Source organism: Protopterus annectens, chromosome 13.part0 (assembly GCF_019279795.1).
Source record: "Protopterus annectens isolate FY-2018-M chromosome 13.part0, PAN1.0, whole genome shotgun sequence".
NCBI classification, from domain to species: Eukaryota; Metazoa; Chordata; order Ceratodontiformes; family Protopteridae; genus Protopterus; species Protopterus annectens.
The window spans coordinates 584,022,320-584,038,435 of record NC_056747.1 but is presented as its reverse complement, the minus strand read 5'-3'; positions in this window follow the sequence as shown (position 1 = coordinate 584,038,435).

The following is a 16,116-nucleotide window of genomic DNA, read 5'->3' as shown; positions in this document are numbered from 1 at the left end:
TGCATGGAGTCATGGAGCAGAATTCTGCCAGCCGATTTGTTGAGAGAGGAGGCAAAGAGGTCTACTTGAGGAACTCCCCAATGATAGATCAAATCTTGGAAGATTCCCCACTCTTGTTTCCATTTGTATGGGTTTGTCTTTTTCTACTCAGGCATCTACCACACAGTTTTGTTCTGATAGGATGCCTGAAGTGTATGTGTGCTGTAAAGGTATATCCTAAGCTAACATGGCTACTCTGCAGAGGGGAAAATCCTGGTTCCTCTAAGCTTGTTGATGTACCACATGACTGTTGTATTGCTTGTAACAACTTGAAGAAGTCCTGAAGAACACAGGTGACTCAGAGTTCAATTAGAGTAAGCATTCTCTTTTATTATGAGCTTGCATCTTTCGTTGTTGTCCAAGATGGTTTACTATCATAATATCAACAAACAAAATAATTTGCGACTAAAATACTGAACGACAACCCCCCCCCCCCACAAATTACAATGTCGAATCAGCTGAACAAATTCAGCTGATTTGACATTAAAATTGAACACATCAAGTGATGTATGTGTAGAAGAGTAAAAACACTAAACTGCTACACCTAACATCACATTTTTGCAGGGAGGCAAGCCCCCCAAACCCCCTGCTAACTATATATTCCAACTTCGAGATCGCACTACAGTAAGAAAGGGATGAATTTCCCACACAGCACTGTACTGTGATCTCTGACAGTACTTAGAGAGTTCATACCAGTGAATGCACCATACATTCGCTGATATGAACTTTTGACAGGGAGATTTCCGCAAGATGGACATTCAAATATCCAACATTTGAGTGTTCCATCTGCGGACAATCTCCGTTCACCATTATCATAGTAAACCGTCCTAGATACCTTGCAGTTTTATCCCTCCTGGCAGTGCTCCCCAAGCAAAGTCAAAATTAAATGTGATGACGACTGCTTTGGAGCTAGAGAGAAGGGGAGACCTAGATTTAGGGATATACGATAACTCTATCAAGTGATTTCTTTTATAACAAATCACAGAACTGGAATTTAAAAAAAAACAGTGGGGGTTGGTGCTGGAACCAGAGAGACTTCAGATACCATTTTATCTTTCTCATTTGTGGTCCTGCCAGGGTATCATGAAAATCATAAATGCCATGAGATCCAAAATCCTGGTGGATTCCCTTGCAGAGACCGAAGTCAGAGTGGAAAACAATTGAAGTAGCTCGAGATATAAATCTATTTTTTCCTATGGAAGAAAGTTCTTTGAACTGAGATGTCTAGCAGACACTCTAAGAACACACTCCTGTGTGATGGAGTAAAAACAGAGTTTTGAATGTTCTCTTGGAATTCAATCTTGTGTAAGAGATCTCTCACCCAAGACAGACAGATTCCTGACAGTTCGAAAAAGACTCTGAAAAGATAAACAAGTTGTCTAAAATATAGAAAAATGTGGATACCATGCAGTCTGCAATGAGATGTAACTGGCATTTGGCACTTTGTGAACACTCTTGGTGCAGGGGATAGTCCAAAGGATACGGCAGAGAACTTATAATGTGATCTAGACGAAAAAATTTAAGAAACAAGAAGTCTGGATGAGCACAGATGTTATAATAAGTATCTTTTAAAGCTAGTGTTACTAAAAACATGTAAAGAAAGAAGAAGGGGTAAATAAAATTGTAAAGTGGTGGCATTTGAACTTGGGCACCATCACAAATTGGTTTAGGAAAGACAGATCTAGAACTGGTCTCCAGGCATTTTCATTCTTTGGCACCAAAAACATCCTTAAATAAAAACCTCTCCTAAACTGGGGAGAAGGAAATGTTTATTATTTCCTGAGAAAGCAAGTGCTGAACGACAGGGAAATAGAGAAGCTTGCCCTAGTGGATGAGGAATAAGTCCCTGGAAGGGAAGAATTTCTTCCCACTGTCTGTGTAAATTTGATGAATAATCTTCAGAACTCATTTGGTTGAAACTGTTGTCAAAGAGATAGAGATTCAGACTTTCTGGAAGATATAAGGGATTGCCAGGGTGTGGTGGGGGTAAGGACACTGTCCCTTATATAGTCCAAAACTTAACTCTATATCCAAAGGAGATTTAAATCTCAGTTTTTACATATTTTAAGAAGTTCTGAGAATGCAGCCCTGGAAGAAGTATCTACAGAATCAAACACACCTCAAACAATAAGTGACCTGTAAAATGGAAGAAACTAAACCAGTCAAGGCAGATGTTTCCTCACAATGGAACTGCAAAGACATTCATCATGCTTTCACAATTAATCAGATTCTGAAAATCAAAGTTGCAGAAGCATTCACTCTTTCCCCATACTTATTTTACCATTCTTGTCTGAAAGGGAGTGATTGGAATTAGCCAAATGTTTAGCCCAGTTGGATTAACTAAATTCCTGCAGCTGTCACTTCACCTTCCTGTCCAGATCCAGAATCTTGAATCTCTTCAGGAAAAGAAGAATCACCTTTTCTTTTACCAGAAAGCATCTTATGATGAGGATCAAAAGCCTGACCAAGACTGTGAGCCAGAACCAATAAATTAGTCCTCTACAAAGGAGTTTATGATGGATCATAAAAATGTTTAGTTTGCCTTTCTTTCTGGACAGGAAAACTGGGGCAAACAGGTACATTAATGGCAGCAGCAGCTTCCCCAGGGATGGGAACAGCATTTGGAGTAAGACAGTGGGATCTTTTGTGACCCTTCTCCCAAGACCAACAAAAGTGGCTCTCCCTTGACCATTGAGGGGACCCAAACAGCTACAGAGGACGTGGCTAACCCCTGGTCCATAGTGGCTGTAGGTGCTACCCCACAGGAATCCGAGGAAAAGATGAGTGGCCTCAAGATCCAGCTTTGGCCACAGTAGAGTCATCCACCTGATACTGAGGCAAACTGCTAGCCTGCTGTGGTGACAGAGACTGTTTGCTTAACTTTTTCTTTTTGGAGTCGAAAGAAGGACCAGCTGTGGTACTAGTAGTTTGTTCCATGGTCAAGCTGAAAAGTATGCCTGTTTCCCAGGGAAACCGAGCAGCACAAGCCAGTAAAACTTCAAAGTACCAAAAAAGTTTTTTTCCACTAAAAAAAACACTTTAATGCAATTTTCCAGCACTCAAAAGTAAAATAAATAAAGCTTCCCCACAGAAAAAAAAATGTTTTTAGAATGTTTTAATGAATTTTAAACTTACAGGAAAAAAGTGTGCTCCCATTTAAAAGTACAGTTGTCTCATGATGATCAGTACAACACAAAACTCCTTGTTCAGAAACAACCCTCTTAACCAGGAAAGTAATTTTAAACAGTAAATGCAAAATGTGGAAGGTTTTTCTACAAAGAGAACTTGTCTGCCTTGCAATGGAACAACACAAGGTGACCATTGATCCCCAAGTGCTCTTTGGTGGCAGGAAATCTTTGAAGGGTGTGGTACGCAAACTTGTTTTTCTAGACAGCTCAGCTCAAGCTGTCTAATGGTTTGGCTGCACAGAAGGTGCCATGAAGCTGTCTGGCTGTTATATCCTTGGCAGGTTAAAGCCCATATATCTTAGACTACTGCAGCAGTTACCACTGTTATGAACTTCTGCATTTCTTCCTTCACAATCCACTAAAGATTCTATTTCTTGAACTTCTTCAGGGAATAATCCCTTTTTCTTTTACCAGAAGCTACCCTACAAGAAGGGTCAAAGCCTATAGAAGATCCTGAACCAAGCCCACTAAATTACTCCTGTCCAGAGTAATGGACACAGGAAAAGATACATTTCATTCTCTGTCTCTTTTTGACAGGGAAATTTGGAAAAACAGAATCAGTACTGCCAGTGACAGCTTCACAGGGATAGCCACAACATTCTAACTAAGCAGGGACACCCTGCCCTGCCTCTTCTCCCATAACTGGCAAAAATGGCTCTGCCTCGTCTACTCAGGGGATCCCAACAGACACAGACGACATAGCTAACCCCAATCTATGGTGGCTGTATGGACTACGCCAGAGGGATGTGAAGAAAAAGATGAATGATCTGAGGAATCAGCTTTTCCCACAGCATGTTTCACCCAACTGTGGCTGAGGCAAATTATCAAGCCTGCTTTGGTGGCAACAGCAACTTAATCTTTTTCTTTTTGTGTCTGGAAGTATGGCTGATTGATGGACAAGTAGTTTGTTCCATGATCAAGCTGAAAATGGCATTGGTTTCCCAAAGGAAGCTTAGCAGCAACAGTTGGTAAAGTAGGAAAGTAGCAAAAATTAACCCCCCCCCAAAAAAAAAATAACACTTGAAACACCTTCACCAGTCCCCAAAAATTAAATATACAGTTCCCAAAAGAATAAAGAAACTTTAAACAACTTTACCACAAAAGTAAAAAAATATGTCTCCCATTTAAAAAACATATAAACATCATGAGACAAGTCGCATACAATAATTTGTTCTAGCTTAAAAGTACTAATTTTTCACAAAAAGTAACTTTAAACAAATAAGTAAAGTGGAAAGATTTTTCTCTGAAAGGAACTAATTTGACTAGCAAGGGAATGATGTTAACCAACAGTCACTTTGAAAGTCCAGAGAAGAGCTCTTTTCACTGTGGCAGAAAAGCTATGAAGGGCTTGGCTCATAATGTAGTGACTAGCCTCAAATGTGGTTTTGTACCTACAAGTTTTAAAACTAACATTTCTTTAATTAAGTGATTATGCTGTATTACAAAATGGCATGGAATGCAAAGAAATGAACTGCAGCATAATTAAGGAGAAAGTTGTGGAAATGCTGCAGTGCTGCACATGATCTTAAGAAAATGGCAAAATCTTCAGTCCTATCCTTAGCTCCCTTAAATGTAAGCTCCACCGCCTTGTGCAACTATAGATTTTGGAGTTTTTTCAAGATCACATCTTCTGTGAAAGGGCTTTATTCTGGGCTCTGCATCAGTTAGTTTAATTTAAAAAGTTAATATTGCACTTGCCTATGCATAAAAGTTAAAAAAAAAAACTAAATGAAAAAAGATCCCTATCACTAAAAGGGATTTGAGAACTAGAGAAGAAAATCTCAAAACTCTTTCAAATACATCTAAATACACAGGCATGCAGAAATATCTATGCATAAATCAGGCAATGCAAGATTCACATTCTCTCTGTTATAGTCTTTTCCAGCTGAAACTACTGAATTTTGTTTTCTGGATAACAAAATCATCTTTTGAACATTCAATGATACATTAAACAAAAATATACCTACTTTATATAAGCAATAATTCTGATACAGAACCTGGAGTCAGTTTAAATCCATAATTAACAATGGCCTAATAGAAGCATTGTTCATTAAAATATCAAGTGCAGGCTTTCATACAAACATACAAATATTTCCAAGCATGGGAAATAATGGCTTTCTAGCATGTCAATATACCAAAACAGTTGTTCCCATAATACATGTCCAGGCTGTTCTTAACAATATCTAAACTAGTGCTTGACAATGCAGTTTGGTAGTCTATTCCATGCATTAGCTACACTCTCTCTCAGAGAAACAATTAATACACTTCTCATTCCTATAGAATTTTTTTTTTAATTTCTCCAAATCTTTTGGGTTTCTAACACTATGATGGGAATTGATCCATTCCTAAGTCAAAATATGATTGAAGTTCATGAAATTAGTATTGCGTCAATCTTTGACATCAGTCAGAACTGATATTCGCAGCACCCACAATGCACCTAGTAATGACTCCTTCTGCAATCCGTATAGGGTTACATGTATTGGTAACGTATCTAAATATGATTGTAGATTCTTTTTTATAAGACCTATTTATTCTTCTGCTATTGGAAATATCTGGGCATCTATCTTCCGCATTACTCTCATTTCTGCCTGCAAATCCTGATATTTTATAACTTTCTCTCTGTATGCAAGACACTGTAGTCACTGGTGATTTAAATGATGAATGCTACTTTTGTCTTCTTTTCATGGACCACTACATTTGGTTTTCTAGCATCTATCTTTTGAACTGTTGGTAATGGGTGATCCCATGTGATGTAGACCATCATTTTCTATGATGCTTTGTGGTTCATGTTTCCAGTGTTTTTCAGCCACTTCAGTACCATAATATTTGCACAATCCCCAGTGCATTACCACATTATTTTGCCTTTCACTATAGTCTTTCTGCCATTAGTATGTCACAAACAGCAGCGAGGTGTGCAACTGTTTCCAATTCTGTTTTACAAAACCTACATTTGTCTGTTTCTCCCACATGTTCTATGGACTCCTATACAGGTTGTTTGACAATTCTCTACTTTTTGATAACTCCAAACAGTCCCAGAGGTAGCTGTCTCTAAATGCCCTATATATACCTGAATAAGGTTTCCTCTTAAGTATCTGAGACACTGTACAAGTTCAAATATGTCAGTCTTTCATAATGACTTAAATTTTCACATCCATGGATGCCATTGGTATACTTAGTTTACTCATACTTTTTTCTTCTAAGGTTTTCTTATTATTCCATACTCGAGTATGGGTCTACTGTAACTACCAATGATTTTATCATTATTTCCTAGACTTTATGCATTTTTAGACGACCTACAGTCCTATAACTGTCATTAACCAATTGGTTGATATGATTAGAAAAACTCAAAGCTGTATCTACTCATACACCCAGGTCCTTAAACAAATCTACAGTTTTAATCATGGTGTGCTGTATTAAATATTCATCCTTCAATTTATGTCTCCCAAATCTCATATGCTTAGGTTTTTTTTTTTTTTTAATCAGCAAATTATTCTCCAGTGTCCAAGTGGTCACTTTAGTCCAGTTCTGTTGCAAGCATGTCCTACCTATATGTCACCAGTTTACCCACTTTCAGGTCATGTGGATACAAACTGTAGAACACCTCAGATGTAAAATAGAGGTTGGAAAGATCTAATCTAAACAAGTATGGACCTAGTATAGAGCTCTGACTGTCTCTAATATAACTTGTCCAATTGCTGTACAATACTTGCCATGTCCTATATGTAAGGTAGGCAACTATCCATTTCAACAGTAAATCAATATCTAGTTGCTGTACTTTAATGATCAGTGTTTTATATGACCCTATCAAATGTTGAAGTTAAATCTATATAAATCACAGCACAATGTTTCATCCATAGCTATTATGTTGTTAAAGAACATCACAGTACAGGTGGTAAACATATGCATGCTGATATATGGTTTCAAGTCCCAACCTTTCCAATTCTGGCATGAAAGTAAACTTGTGAGTCTGTATGACTCTGGGTTTGTTCTCCTCTCCCATAAAAACAGATTTAACAAGTGCATGTCTATAATCTTGAGGCCTCTCCACCTATTTATACGGCCTAATAAATAACAGATAAATGGTACTGTAAGGTCATGCTGAAGTGTACTCAGGTCATTATTACTAATTCTGCTTCCTCCCTGTTCTGCATTTGGATCTCGTTTGCATAGTTCTTTCTCAATATAACCTAATTTGATTTCAGTATCTGAGGTTACCTGAATATCACTAGTACATTTTATCATCCCCTGTTGTAGGGCCACCTGTTTTGCATCAAAATATCTATAATCTGTTGCATCTGAGAATACATTTTAGAACTTGCTCAACCACATATTATGCATCTATAAAATGGTTTCTTATTAGGCTCAATATCTTTTTTTCAAATTGTTCTTGATCTTGTCTCGCACTATGTTTAAACTGTCTGTCTGACGTTTCAATTTTCAAAGTCGTAGGTTGACCTCTCTCATTTCTCATAATTTCTCTCTCACTTAAGTATATTCTTCTTCTGGAAATATATCTTCCTGACGTTAAACTTTTTTTTTTCATTCAATTTCTCTTTCATAACTTTCCACATTCCTTCTGTTTTTCCACTGAACACATCACTCCAAGTAGTTTTATACAGTAACTACTTTGCTTCCATTTAATCTTCTGTGCAATGGTTCAGATTTCAGTTTGGAAGAATTATCTTGAAACAAATTAATATTTAAATAAAACCTCATTCATGGATTAAAGAATGAAATTTCTACAATTCAGGCATGTTGTCCTCCTGTCCTGTAATAAAATGATCAATTAAAAATGACAATTTTGCCAGACAATTGTCACCACCATTTTGCCAACTTAGCATCAATATGCACTCTTCTCTTGTATATTGCAAGGTAATGGGAAGAGAGCTCTGCTTAAACCTACCACCAAGCTCTACTTGGCATAAGGGGAAAGGAACATCTCCATAACTGTGGCACTAGACAATGAATTGCTATTGTCATATGCTAGTACTTTAGTAGTATTCTTGAAAGCCCTTTACCCATCTCTGCTATGCACACCTATTACAATATGCATTTTCTTCCTTTAGCTTTTCCCGGTTAGGGGTCACCACAGCGGAACTCCGGCCCACTAATGATTGGCAGCAGATTTTTACAGTGTTGAGTTGTCAGCCAGACGCCCAAACTTCAACGATGGCACGCCCATTCACACATGTCTTTTGAATGCCACTCAACCACGGGGAGGACATGCAGTCTCCACACAGAAGGCACTCAAGCCAAGAATCGAACGGGAGTACCTCTTGCTGTGAGGCGATAACACCACCGCAGCTTACCTATTACAATATGCATAAGCCTCCAAAACTTTGGCTTAAGTACTGGTGTCATTCAAAGGGGATCCAATGCCTGTCAGCTTGGGATGATATGCTCGACAAGCCACAATTCTTCACTCTGTCACCCCTGGGCTTTCGGATATTGGCAAAGGCTCTTGCTACCCCCATAGTGCCTTTTTTAGGCAAGGCTCAAAAGACAAACCCACCTCCATAGGTATCACAAGGGATAAGAAACTAAGAGTAATGCTACTCAACGCCAGAAGTCTAAACCTCAAGATGCACACACTCGAAACTCTCCTTAGCATGGAGAACATCGATATCTGTGCAGTAACAGAAACCTGGTTCAAGGCTCCCAAGAACACCCCAGAACTACCAGATTTTACCTCATACCATGCTTTTCGGCCCCGAACCACAAAAGGAGGGGGAGTATCGATATTCATCAAAGATACCCACACCTCCAGGTTGGTGGCAAAGCATGAAGCATCAGAGACTATCCATGTGCAACTAACAGTGGGTAAAACTGCCTTCCAGTTTATAGCCTACTACAGACCACCCTCCCAAACCCAGGAACCCCACTCGGCCTTCCTGAGCACACTGGAAAATATGAAGGTCTCTCCAAACACCATTATATTGGGAGACTTCAACTACCCAAACATAGACTGGGAGCATTACTCTAGCTCCAACACCCTAGCCCAAAGGTTCCTAGAATTTATAAACTCAAATGCTATGGAACAACTTGTTACCACTCCCACAAGAGGGGAAAACATACTGGACCTGATCATCACCAACATGGGGACTCTATGCTCCAGACCAGAAGTGTATCCCTCACTGGTAAGATCAGACCATAAACTAATCTCACTGGATATTCACATCCCGACCCCACCCCCAACCCAGAAAACCACAGTGAAAAACTTCTCTAAAGCAAATTTCACACTCCTCAAAACCGAGGTGGAATCCTTCAAAGCCCCCGGGCCTGTGGAAAATACGGCCCAGACCGCAGAATCCTTTATAAACACATTCTATGAACACCTTCAGGAATGCATGGATCATGTGATCCCAAACAAAACCAAGACCCAATCCTCCAAAGGCAGACGTCCTGTCTGATGGACCCCAGCCATAAACAAACTATACAATAGAAGGAGGAAGCTACTAAATAATAGAGCAAAATCCCAAAAAGGGAAGGCATCTCTGATCAGTATTAGCAAAAAACTACGGGCACTCATAAAATTGTCTAAGGCCAGCTTAGAGAGAAAAATTGCACAGGACACTAAGGATAATCACAAGGCTTTCTTTAGTTATGTTAGGAACCTGGGTGGTAATTCCCAGATATGCTCAGAATTAGTCCAAAATGACAAAAAATACACCAAACCCACAGACATTGCCAACATCCTAGCTGACAGCTTCAGCGCAAACTTCTCCCCCCCCACCACCGAAAGGGAAAATATCTATCCCAGCAGAGTGCTGCCCTCCTGACATCTCAGATGCTCAGGTAAGAGCCGCCCTCTCCAAAGCAAAAAACACAGCATCAATGGGACCAGACGGTGTCCCGGGCTGCATCCTACATGAACTCCAAGAAGAGCTAAACCCAAACATAAAACTACTGTTCAATCTCAGCCTTACTACAGGATATGTACCCAAAGAGTGGCGTACAGCAACAGTGATCCCTCTCCATAAAGGTGGTGCCTCAACAGATCCTGGAAACTATCGCCCCATAAGCCTGACTAGCTTGGTCTGCAAAGCTATGGAAAGGATCATCATGGACCTCATAAATAAAGATATTGGGAACCTACAGACACTGGATCCTACCCAGTTCGGCTTTGTTAAGGGCAGATCCTGCCTCTTAAACCTGGTTGATTTCTTTGAAACAGTCACCAAGGCCATTGACGAGGGGAAGGTGGTCCACACAGCCTACCTGGACCTCGCAAAAGCTTTCGATACAATACCTCACTCGGGCATTATAGATAAGCTCGCCAGCTTAAATATAAACCCCTATGTCACTAGATGGATTGCAAACTGGCTCAGGGACAGAACCCATATGCTTAGAATCGCTGGAGCCATGTCAGACTCCAAACCAGTTACAAGTGGTGTCCCACAAGGCTCAGTCCTGGGACCTCTCTTGTTCAGTATATATTTCTCGGAGGTACAGGCCAACACGGAAGGACTGTGGCTGACCAAGTTCGCAGATGACTGCAAACTGGGTGCCATAATCGACTCTCCAGCTGACACAAGCATCCTCCAAAAGGGCCTCATAGAAACAGACAACTGGTGCCAGAGCCATGGCCTCAAGCTAAATGCCAAAAGTGTATAGTCATCCCTTTGGCAAAAATAAAGTGCCACAAATTACCACATAGGTGGTAATCCATTAAGTACAGAAGAAGTAATTAGGGACCTGGGGACCCAAGTTAATAGCAATCTCTCATTTGACAACCACGTGGCCAAAGTGGTTAGAAAAACATTTTATATAGCCCACCTAATCATGAAGGGATTCACATCTAGATCAGGGGAGGTCATCGTGCCTCTTTACTTATCCCTCATCAGGCCCATAATTGAGTACAATGCCCCTTTTGGGATGTACCTTACCAGACACCTGCAGCAACTGGAAAGACCCCAAAAGTACCTCACCAAGAGGATCAAAGGGCTGAAACAGATGCCATATGCTGCCCGGTTAAAGAAACTCTAGCTCTACTCAGTGGCATACCGCCTGTTCAGAGGCAATCTGTGCCTGACGTATAAAGCCATGTCCAAACCGGAATTAATGGACATGCTGCACCTCAGAAAATCCAAATCCCATTGAGCTACGCGCTCGAGAGACTTGAACCTCATCATTGAAATAAATAGGACATGCTGGAGGGACAGATTCATAACCCAGAGGCTCCCTTCACTCTGGAATAAAATCCCAGTCCAGGTTAGGCAGAGTCCCTCATTGACTCTCTTCAATAGGAATCTTGATGAGTGGATGGGAGATCGTAGGTTTACCCCGGGTATCACTTCTGTGTCACTGTTAGACAGAGGCACAGTATACTAACCTCGAAAAAGGGCATAGCAAAATAAATTAAAAATGGGTGGCGAAAGCCAAACACATTCTGGCTAGGCTTATACATGCCCTAGGGTAGATAGCCTAGTATGAACCTATGAACCTATAACCACTTACCTTGGTGATGGTTACAGTGGTAGCAAACCAATCATCACATCCAATTTCCCTTTCCCCTTTAACATGCTCCAGTTCATCCAGCTGGATGTCCAAGCATTTTCAAGCAAATCCCAGGTCTGCACCAGAGCCCTTTTCCAAGTGGGATGTTTTTAATAAACAACTTCCATTGGAAGGTGCCCAGTAGACAAAATAATAAGATACCCAAACCACCTCATTTAACCCCCTCACAAAGAGTAGTAGTTGCTATATAGAGGTGTCCTTCTGTAGTGCCAAACTCCTCCATCTGTCATGGACAGTAAGCCAAATTAACTTGTAAAGGAATTTAATTTCTACTGCTCGTGTCTGCAATCGCATCCTTTATGTACCACCCAAAGCTTATGGCCTTTGGTAAGGACTAGGATTCAGAATGGTAGAAAACCAAAAATCAGGCCATAGTATGAAATGGTCAGGGTGATGTAACTTCCTGTATTACTGCAATATCTCCAATTCATTTGTTAAATCACCCAGTAAGGGATTACAGATATACATATTATATGCACATGGGTATTATATACACACACATACATCCACCCACACACAAATTCTACATGTAAATAAAGTCCTTTCTCAGACATAATCAGATGATCATAAACAAAACACTGGCATTTTACTTGAGCATTACATTTGTATATTCAACAGCTTCTAAGCCTGAAGCATATCCACCTGAGGGAACCACCACACCATGACCCTGCCTTTACTTATAACTAACATTAACATTTCTAAATTCCAAAGGTTTTACTCTCATTTTATGAAAACAGTTGATTAGAACTGAATTTCTAGCCAGGAAGTCCTGCATATTGGAAAAATCCTCTACTAATTTTTTTTATTAGTATTATTCAAAAGTTCTCACATGTATTTATCTTTACAATTTTTGTCCTTCTCTTGTATAAACTGGGTAATTTTCACTGAGAAATGTTTCTTTAAATTTTTTTTAATGGTTGCTGCACTTTTTAAACTGCAACACTTGCACTTGAGAGACACTGCCACAATGATTTTGACAATATATTTTTTTTATTGGTAAGCAATTAACTTTAGTTGCCACTGTTAATCTCAGACTAAAGAAAAAAAAACATCATTTCAAAACAAATGTGCATATTTCTTTGAACTTTGAGCTCATCTTTCTTAATTTGCATAAAACTCTGTAGTTCCAGGTTAGACTTTAAAACACTACTGTGAACCAAGCTATGGTTCACTTGGAGAAAAGCAAGCACTGCAGAAATTAAATCCACACCAGCAAACGAATACACTGCAGAAATTAAACTTATTTTTATTACTAGAAGAAATAATGATTTATTCATGCTGAAGATGCAGGGTTTAGCCTATAAATAAGCTGATTTAGATGCTTTTCAAACCCCTATTTTATCAGAAAGGGTTTTCAAAATAAAGCAAATCTCAGTTCAAAACAGTCTCCCCCCCCCCCATATTGGCTTTCACTCATGGATTACAAGTTGGTTAAATTTAAGCGTGTGTATTCCACCTGCTAAGCAGTAGTATGCTCAGCTCAACACCTACCAGCGTCCATTCCAATATACAAACTGCACTCATGTACGTTCAGTATTCATTCATTGTATAAACTAAGCCTAAGAAAGTGTTAACTTGCATAGAGTAAATGTTATAAGAAAAGGAGAGGTCACCAAAGCATTGCTGCCTCACTAACCCTGGGTACTTAAAAATATTAGCTTTACAAATACAGGAATTTATGTTTTACATAAAAATAAGTAGCATGAAAATGGTGCTTAAATCAGCATTTACTGTTGCACTGCAAAAATCACTGCACAGACGTTTATGTATCTTACACTGTACAGCATAAATCAATTCATGTATTGCACATACATTGTAATCAGTTCATGTGCTGCACCTACCGGGGTATTACTCCCCACCTGCAAATTAAAATTCAACATTTTCCTTGTCTGCTTCTTCCTGCTACTCACTTATATTGAGTGAGATAAATTAATTAGAGAGAGAGAATAATGTACATTCTTGTTCCAGTAGTCTTCTTAGATGCTGGACTACTGCTAGAGTACCACAAAGTATGCAGTACATTGACCACAATTAATTTTAGAAATCTGTGAAACACTTTTTAAAAGAGGCACACTGATCAACTATTACTTGCATTTACAGGAAAGCACAGCAGCAGGCACTCTACTGTAAGGAGAGTGTCAGCATCTCTTTAAAACACACATGAATCAGTCATCAGATTTCTTCCTCAAATGGATGCAGCCCAGCCACATACATTCCGATAAAGAACAGTGGTTCAAAGTACATTTCCCCCCAGTATAAATCAGTCAAGTTAAGCATTTGGTTCAGAACATCCAGTCTTATTTGTGTAACTATTTTACTAGCAAAAAAAAAAAAAGGATTATCACAACTCTGATTCACTGAAATTATTCTTTCTAATAGTTAATCTCAAATACTTATGCACAAAGCAATGCCACTATCAATGATCTCTGTGTAAAACTCTAACAGTGCTACTTTGTAATGCTGTAAGAAGTTTCACTTTAACACAGTGTTTGTTACTACCATTCTGGGGTTCATAAAAGTGCTGTATAGAGTACGTTTGCCCTATAAAGTATAAAGGGTAAGGCCCTAAAGAAAGTAAAATAGGCATGTAACTTGAGTGTTCTACAAACACTAGTAAAGCATTACAAGGCAAATTGTCTGAGGTAACACATCACACAATTCAGGACTCTGGATAACATGCAGTCACACAAATCACCTAAAGCAATCAACCAACCACTACAAATATAATGCTCACCTGTATTTTATCTTAAAGACACCTGTCAATCTGAACCATTCTTCCTCAACCACCCAGGTTTAACAAGGTCAATAATGGATTCCAGATTAAAATATTCATCAAAAATTGGTATCTACTACTGCATGCATTGAAAGTACAGTCGTGTAAGTAGACTTACTATAACAATAAATGTCTGAAAGAGCACTGCTGCAGTAGCTTTAGCTATATGGATTACATCCTACTAAGGATAAAACAACCTGCCATCCACCAAAACTTATGAGCACCTTTCATGTGGCCAAACCTTAACTAGCTTGAGCAGAGCTGGAGAGAGGGTGTGGTTTGGGTGCCAGGCCCTTCAGAGCTTTCATACCAACTGAGAGGGAGAGGATTGAGCAGAGCTGGAGAGAGAGTGTGGTTTGGGTGGCAAGCCCTTCAGGGCTTTCATACCAACTGAGAGGGGGAGGGTAGTGATAAAAAGGTAAATGCTAGGAACATAAAACAAAGGTCCTTACCACTACAAAAAAAAAAAAAAAAAAAAACTAAAATAGGAATATAGAGTGAGGGAGCAACTAATGCAGTAGAGATCATTAGAACATAAACTGCTATGGTAAGTTTACTTACACAGTTGTGTTATTGTTCACTGTTTGGCCACTGTTGCTCTATCCTTAGCTATATGGGTAGACCACGCTAGTTTAACCTGACTGGTCCTAGCAAAACTTGTTCTAGACCTGGAGAAGGAAACTAGTTTGTAGTACTTTGAAAATGTACATACAGAGGAATACCTTGGCACTTCTAGAATAGTTCTAGAATCCAACCCATTCCAAAAAAAAAAGCCAGAGGTGAAGCTAAAGCCTGTTACAGTGAGCCTCAACAATGCCTGCAATTGCCTTGTTGTGGCAAGTATAACAATAAGTGTCAGTATGGGGAAACCATTTTTAGTCTGCTTCGACGGAGGTGACCTTTCTTCTTGCCTTCCCAAAAAATGAATTTGTGATCAGAGTTCCCAAAATTTGTAGTTCTGTCAAGATAATATCAAAGTTATTAGCAGATGTCCAGAGTACAGAGGATCCTTTCTCCCTTATTAGGTTATGGAAAGACAAGAGTCTTGATAGTTTGGCTCAAAAAACACTTTAGGCATAAAGAAAGGATTCATTTTTAAGTAAACTTTATCTTTGTGAAAAAAAAGATAAGACTGACCCACAGTAATAGTTTGAAACTCTGATACTCTTCTTGCAGAAGTCAGCTCAATCAGCAAAACTGTTTCACACATCAAGAACCTCAGGTCAGCCTGATGAGGTGGTTCAAATGGAACAAGAGTAAATTTTTCCAGGACACAATTAATATATCAAAGGAGGAGCCAACCTGTTTTCTAGAGGGTTTGGTATGCAACAGTGGTTTCAAAATCATTTATATATTGGGATTGCATAGAAAGAGGAGGATCCATGGGCAGACACGCTGAAATTGCTGACAAATGTACATTGATGGATGAGTAAGACAGGCTAGGAGATAACTCAAACATTGCAGAACCAGAAACACTGGCCTTAAAAGGGTCCCGATTATTGTCTTGGCAAGAACTAGAAAATGTTTTCCTTTTACTGGTACATTATTTCATAGTAGCAGGGTTTCTTGCTTCTTTTAATATCCACTTCACATCCTCAG